Here is a 7,532-nt window from a genome sequence, read left to right on the forward strand (position 1 = left end):
AATGACAAAAGACGAGTCTGTCCTTAGTATTTCATGGGGACATCTCCTTAAGTGAACAGATGACTGAAGGTGAAATGTTGCCACAAATCCTGACTCAGATCTTCCTTTAGCAAGGTGTTTGCTTTCCACTAGACACCCCTGGCTCCTGAATGATGTCCTGACTCTCCAGAGTGTGCTGTGCCATAGTTCTTGGATTATAGGAAACACTGGAACGATACTGTGCAGGTTTCTTATTCCTCAGGAACATCAGTAGGAATCAGGGGTACGTCTGCGTGTCATCTGAGGTGCAGGAAGTGTGAATCTGAAAGCATGGAGAACATCTGGGGCAGAGAGAACCCCTGTGTAAATAGGAAGGGGGAGAAGGGTGCTGTGTCCTTCATGGTGGGGGACGTGTACTGATACATGACAGATGTTTGAAATGCCTGCTTTCATGTATGTGCAGCAGTGTTGCTTTTTCCTGAGCTCCTGGGAAGGACGAACTGCTAATTTTTACGGGGCACTTTCTGTCTAACCGAATTAATGACCTACATTGACTAAAAGATGTTTTCTTTGCCCAAATCAATTTAAATGTAAAGTACTGTGTTTGCTGGCTTGGAATCATGTTGCCCAGTGAGTGTTTCCTGTAGCTTGCTTTTTACTTCCCAACACTGTAAGAAAGCCATGGGGCGTTGTTGGTACCTCTTGCCTCCTTACAGCAGGTACTGTTAACAACAACATCTAATCCAGAACAGGCTTGCAGTCATAAATCTAGGGAAGAATATGATGATGCGGTCTGACAACCTGACTGCCACCAAACAACTTTTGTTTTTAACCTGTTGGACAAAGTGTGATGTGCAGAATTAAAGAAACCATCACGGAAAAGATCTAGTGTCTTTGCTGGGCTGTGTGCTGGGAAGCAATCTGCCTGCAGCAGACTTGGGCTTTGCTCCTCTGCCTTCCCTGGGTGGGGAAGCTGTCCTGAGCGTGAATGCAGTTGGGTGTGCTCTGCCGTGAGCGTCCATCTCAGGAGGCTGCTGAGAGCTCCCCAGTAGAGTACAGGAGCAGAAACTTGACGAAATGGCGGAGTTAAAGACTTGTGCTGTAAGTGTCTTGTGCTTGCTCTGTATTTGAAGCAGCCTAAGGGCCTGGAGAGGCAATCGCTGGGACCTGCTCACAGGCTTTTGCTTAGTCACAGGGCTTCAGTGAGGCTTTGAAGACAGGTATTTCTCTGAAATGTGTGTGCTGCAGGATATCCAGCCCTCTGCTCTTCTGAGTTCTCCTCCTGTTGTGAAGGTTCTCTGATGTTCCTCCCGGGGTGGCTGCATCTCTTTGAACACGGCAATTCCCTTGCATCTCTGTGAAGATTACACCATTTTCTGTCTCCTCTTAACAGTAGGGTCTGTGTGCTCAAGGGATGGGATGATTGCTCATTTCTGGAGAGAGAAGGGACAAAAGCATTCACCAGTCTGTAGGAATGAAAGAAGCGTCCCAGTTTCTACTCGGGGATGAGCCACAGATCACAGACTCTATTTTTAATTCGATGCCTCTTCATTTCTGAGTTCATCCCTCCTGCAATTGGATGTAGAACCTCAGTAAGACCTAAAGTGAGCCCATCGTGGTTTTTGTTTTGTTTTCTTTATTGTTTGTCCATTTGTTTTTTAATTAAAAAAATGGAGATGCCCAAAGAGAAGAGCAGTGTCAGTGTAGGCCCACAGAAACGTTCCCTCTGAGGGACAAATGGAGGAATTGCCCCGTTTCTGATGTGGCCCTACCAGGCAGCTGAACTGCCTGGCCTCATTAGCTCCCAGGACTTCATGCTCCAAGTTGCATCCCAGGAAAGGAGTGGTGAGCACATCTTCCCATCCTGTTGGAAGAACATAACAAGGCAGCTGATGGAAAATCCATACCTATCTCCCCGTGCAGACCTCAAGCCCCACGGTAGATCCACACAGAGGCAGGGCTGTGCTCCTGCTTGGTATTTCCTGTGGGGGTTAGTGCGGGTCCCTCTGAAACCAGCTGCATTTGGTGTGGTTGTGGCAATCTGCCCGAGCGGATGCCTCTTCTTGTCCCTTTATGCTTCAGACAGTGTGGCCGACTGAAGCAAGTTTTAGCTCATTGTGATAAGCGCTGCTTTATAAATGAACCTCTCCTGGCCTGGAGCAACATACGCCTGCTTTGCGTTCCCTCCCAGCTGGTCTGTCGCCTTCCTGAGAGGTGGGAAGGGAGGTACAGAGCCCAGCCAGAGCTTGTCTGTGTGCAGTGGACTGGTCATGAACAGCTGCATAACACCACCCAGTCTCCCTCCTGAAGAGCACTCAGGGAGGGAGCAGTCTCCTCTAATTGTATTTAAATTGTGTGTTGCTGCTGTATTTATTGGTGCGTGGACGTGGCTGTGTTTGCAGTGATACTGGGAAGAGCCTTTGAGGTGTAGGAGCTGTTAGGCATGCTATGGCTTGTGGTATGCTTCCCTTTTCCTCCCCATCTTCTGCAGGAAACTGTTAAAACTGGTGATTACTTTCCAGCAGAAAGGTGTAAATTAACCTCTTGCCCTCTGCCTCCTGCTTTTCCTCCCCGTTGGCTCCTGTGACTTGTGGGCCCTGTGCCGTGCACTGCTGGGCTGCTGCGTGGTGGAGCTGCAGCGTGTGCCGTAGCCGTGCGGCTGCACGTGAGGGATGCAGCAGGAATTACCCCGTGTCTGCAGGGGCTGTTCTGCTGGCCTCCCTCCCCAGCCCAACCATCCCCATTTTAATAGCAGAACCTGAGCGGGAAGCAGCCTCCTATATCGTGTCATTTGTTTATTTACAGCCTGTGCTTAGACTGGGGCTGCATCTGGGAGCAGTGATGTTATTTATTTATTTTATTTTACTCTTTTTCCCTCCATGAATTGTTTCTAGAAGAGAACTAAGACAACCTAGGAGCTGTTCTATTACATGTCTTAGAAAAATCTGCTGCGTGTGTCCCTTTGGAACTACAGATAACAGGGGAGGAGGTGACAAGTGGATGCAGTTCTTGCTCTGTGCAGGAGAGCAGAGCACGCTGTGCTCTTGCCAGTTCATCTCTGCTGTGGCAGACAGCAAATGGTAAATAGACTTTTTTGCCCAGGAGGGAACATACCACCAATATGTTGTTCAACATTTGCACTGCAGAAATGATTAAAGTTTGTTCCAATCTCAAGTATGTCTTCAGCGCTGTAGATAGTGGGGAACTTCTCTTCAGGCCACAGCCCGCTAAGTGGATGTGTTTCCTAAAATACATACATCACCTGTCTAGCCTAATTTTTATTTTTATTTTTTTTTCAGCGACCTGTAACAAAGTGAAAGTGCTTCATAAATGAGCTCATGGGTTGGTGCAGGTCAGTGGTTTTCAGCTTTATGAATCCCTCTGTAATGAATCTCAGCCTGCCCATCAGGTTGCTTTCCTTGGTCCATCCAGAAGCCGTCTGCGTGCTGCAGCCTGAGAACCGCCGGGCAGAGCCCACCAAGGTCCGCCGGCAGGTCAGGGAGGGTGAAGAGGCAGGGATGAAATCAGATTACAAATATTCTTGGCAGCACTGCCAGCTTGTTACAGATTGCCTGTCTGTTTACTAGTTATTTGTCTTCTGCTCCTGATTGCAGTGTAGGAGCAGCTGATTATTATAGAAAAGATGTGGGATATTGTACTGCAGCAACTAAAACAGAGTGGGACTTGTTCTTGGCATGATCCAAGGCCTGTTAAAGCTGGTAACAATCTCCACTTTCATCGTGCAGCCTTGCATAACACTATCCTTCATGTGACACGCTCTGTTGGAACATATAAAGAGTCTGGTGGGTGCGTGTAAAGAGCCACAGGCTAAACAAGTCTGTGCAGTATTTACCAGAGGCTGCTTAGCTTCTCCGAAGCTCCTTGTGCAATTTGACTGCAGCAGGAAGCCCCGTGCTCCACCTGCTTTGGTGGATCAGCTGCTCACTGTCCTGTCCCTCAGCTAGTGGGAGCTGTGGCTGGGACAAGGTGAGCAGCACAGGATCCCATGTGGATGGGACATGTGGCATGTGTGAGAGGCTGGAGGGATCCAGGCAGACTTGTGCCTTGGGTAGCTGTGGTCAGAAGGGCAGCTGGCAGCAGTCCCCTGGCGGAGAGCTGGAGGAGCCCTTCCCCTGCCCTTGTGGCGTGGAGTGAAGGGCTGGGCAGGGGAGATCTCTGCATCCTGCCTGCTGCAGTTCCACCCTGATCTGTGATGGGAACTCCCACAGCTCCGGACACTTCTGCTTAGCAATGTCCATAATCACTCCCAAGATACTTTTTTTTTTTTTTTTAGTTTCTTTCTTTTCTTTCCTTTCCTTTCCTTTCCTTTTCTTTTCTTTTCTTTTCTTTTCTTTTCTTTTCTTTTCTTTTCTTTTCTTTTCTTTTCTTTTCTTTTCTTTTCTTTTCTTTTCTTTTCTTTTCTTTTCTTTTCTTTTCTTTTCTTTTCTTTTCTTTTCTTTTCTTTTCTTTTCTTTTCTTTTCTTTTCTTTTTCTTTACCCTCTCCTCTTGCTGAGCAAGATGTGACAGTGAGGAGACAGCTCACTTCTAAGGTGGATGGATTACGTTATGATTTTTTTTGAGTATGGCTCGGCTCTATTCACTGCTGAGCTGGCTGTGGTTCAGTCCCTTGCTGTGACTCCCAGTTCCTTATCCCTGTTAAGGGCCCTTTATCTCTGGCTGGGCAAAGCTGGCAGGTTCAGGCTTGGAGCCCTGCTGTCAGGGCTGTGATTACAGCAGGGTGGGGACATGCCTGAACTGTGCCAGATGTCAGGATCTGCCCACCGATGACAGCAGGGCTGGGAACACCTGCCTGGGTTGCACGGGTGGCCCTTGCTGAGCTCTGTGCTGCTGCTGGGTGTGGGCCCGCTCAGGATGTGCCTGTGCTCTGTGGTTGGTGGCCACGGCAGGGCTGGAGATGCAGATCTGCACTGTGAGGCCATCTCCACGGAGGTGATGTCACAGACACCACGGGTCCGCAGTTGGTATTTGAGGCCGGGTGTGCTACGAGCTCCCCCAGTCTGTAGTCATCTGGTGCTGGAGCACCGCATGTGACTTCTTCCAGGCCATCTCCAGAAGGACAGGCTGAGCTCCTGCAAGGCCAGGCAGTGCGCTTAACCTGCCACCACTGCTCTGGGCCAGCAGGGTGAGTTTGTACAGCACCAGCAGAGCAAGCAGAAGAGGACTAAGGTAATAAAAATGTCTGTAAGAGTAACCTTGCCCTGTGGGGAACTAAGCAGTGCTTGGTTTCCCCAGCGAAATAACATGATTTTATACAAAATACTGATCATGACAGCTCCTGACCGCAGGGGCTTTTCAGAGGCCTCTGGGGATTTTGTGCAAACATCCATTTCTGGTGAAGCAGCTCCTTCTAAGAGCACAGCCATGCAAAAGAGGTGTCTGTGAGCATAGGTGCAGTGTGGTTAAGGTGCTGTGATGTGGGGCGCACGAGGTGCAGTGGGGTGGAGGAGCTGAGTGAGCTGTGCCTGCACCACGCGCTCCTGTCCCTGCAGCTGTGTGTCCACACGCTCAGCTCTGGGCATAACTGCCCTCGAGAAAGTTTTGTAGTGAAAAGCAGCGCTGATGCTCTCCGGGGGTCACAGCCCAGTGCCCTGATTCAAGGCTGTAGAGAAAAGGGGATGAGTGAGCCCAGCGGAGGGTGAAGGTTTGCCAGGTGGCAGCGAGGATCCAACCCTGCACACAAGGCTTGGAAGTTGGAGTTGTTTCTTTCCATTGCTCACCTGCAAGGTTTTCATACTTTTAAAAGAAACAAACAGCACCTGGTTCTGGAGAAATTTGAGGAGCTGGATAAGCTGAAGCCAGACAAAATTCTCCTTTCCTTAGTTGCGTAGTGGGGAAACTTTTGAGGTATTTCTCTGTTGGAGTCGTCCTTGTTCTTGCTTGGATCTACAGCCTCCTGCTGGCTTTAGGTGTCTGACACATTGCAGGCTGTCTCCTTAGCCTTTCTAAAATAAAGATATTCTTTGCCTGTTTGCTCATGGGTCTACTCCAGAGGTTTAAATGATAGAATGAGTTCTGGTTAAATTACACTAATGTGCAAATATGTACTGATTTCATCTACAGAGCGCTCTTACAGCTTCCTCTATAAAGCTGTACAAACAGCAGTAATCCATACCTCCCTGGACCTCATTAGTCACCAGCCATGTCTAAAATTGTCAGCTTAGGATGGTGAACTCTCTGAGACACCTCTGTTTCCAAAGAAAAGTTGTGCCTTAGGGGTGTGATGCTCTGCTACAGGTGCTGCAGAGGTAGCGTAAGGCCTCGGCTGCTGCAAAATCTGCCTCCTGGCTTCCCAGGCGTGCCCTTGCCTACTTGCTGAGCACCATCAGTTGTGTGGCTTTGCTGTAGCATGTGTGAGCTTGGTGTTAACTCCTTTGCTCCACGTGCTGGATGTGCAGGGAGGAGGGCAGAGGCTAGGCTGACTCATCAAGCAGAGCTGAGTTTAGTGGGTTGGAAAGACAATTTTTGAGACAGCTTTCACTGGGTCCAAGGCTTTTGGTACATAAGGAAGGAAGGAATAGTACCCTGAGGGCATGACAGCAACCCTAGGGCATGGCATTCTCACTGCAGACTTCCCGAGCTGGAAGCAGCAGGTTAATAACTGTGCCTCTCCCTTTGCCTCTGCTGCTCATCAGCTGACCAGGAGTCTGCTCCTCCCTGCAACCCACAGCACATTAAAAACAGACCTCTGCAGCAGCAGGAACATGTCCTTACGTCCTTTCAGAATGTGTCTTAGAAACAAGGCACTGTCCAGGGTATATAGCAGAGATGGGATTTCTTGGAATACAAGGTTGTGAGTACAACTGGGACAGCAATGCAGGTGAACACAAACCACCTATGTTTTGGTGTGGAGCCACTAAGGCTGCTGTCATCAAGCTCCATGCCTTGCTGTTGAACTTGGCAAAAACATTTTTTGTCCCAGAGGACCTTCATGTGCTTGTTTAATATTGCAGGCAAAGGTCAGGGGCTTGCTGCACTGAATTTAATTATTTTAGTACGTGCTTTCTTTTTTCTAAGCCAACTTTAAAGGTAACAGTGTTTTTGTGTCCTGGTGCCTGAGGAAAAAGCTGCCCATTAAAGATGTCTCAGTGATGCAAGTGGGCAGTTCTCTAACAAGGATGGAGCCTTTGTTTGGGATACCAAAACACAACGTCAGTGGGTACTGTCCCAGCTCAGCTCAGGCAGCCAAGTCAGTGAAATGAGCTTTGTGGACTTCAGGTCATGGTTTATTCTTAGAAGGTCATGTTCTCTGCCTCACTTTTTTCTTGTGCTTGTATACACAAGTCGGTAGAGTGGTAAATCTCTTGAGAAGGAAAGCTGTAGGAGAGGAGTGCCTGGAGCCTAAGTCCTGTGGAATCTGGGATGAGGAATTTGTTTAAGCATCTCTGCTTTATTTCTAATGACCTCTGACTTCCTCAGTGCCACAGGTGACCCTGGTGGGTAAGAAAAGCCACTTAGCAAAGAAGAGCATTTCTGCAGAGCAGTACTAAGATTTTTTCACTCTTTGGCTCTTATATCGTTGTACTATCTGTAA

The sequence above is a fragment of the Aythya fuligula genome, chromosome 17 (genome assembly GCF_009819795.1).
Source record: "Aythya fuligula isolate bAytFul2 chromosome 17, bAytFul2.pri, whole genome shotgun sequence".
Taxonomy (NCBI): domain Eukaryota; kingdom Metazoa; phylum Chordata; class Aves; order Anseriformes; family Anatidae; genus Aythya; species Aythya fuligula.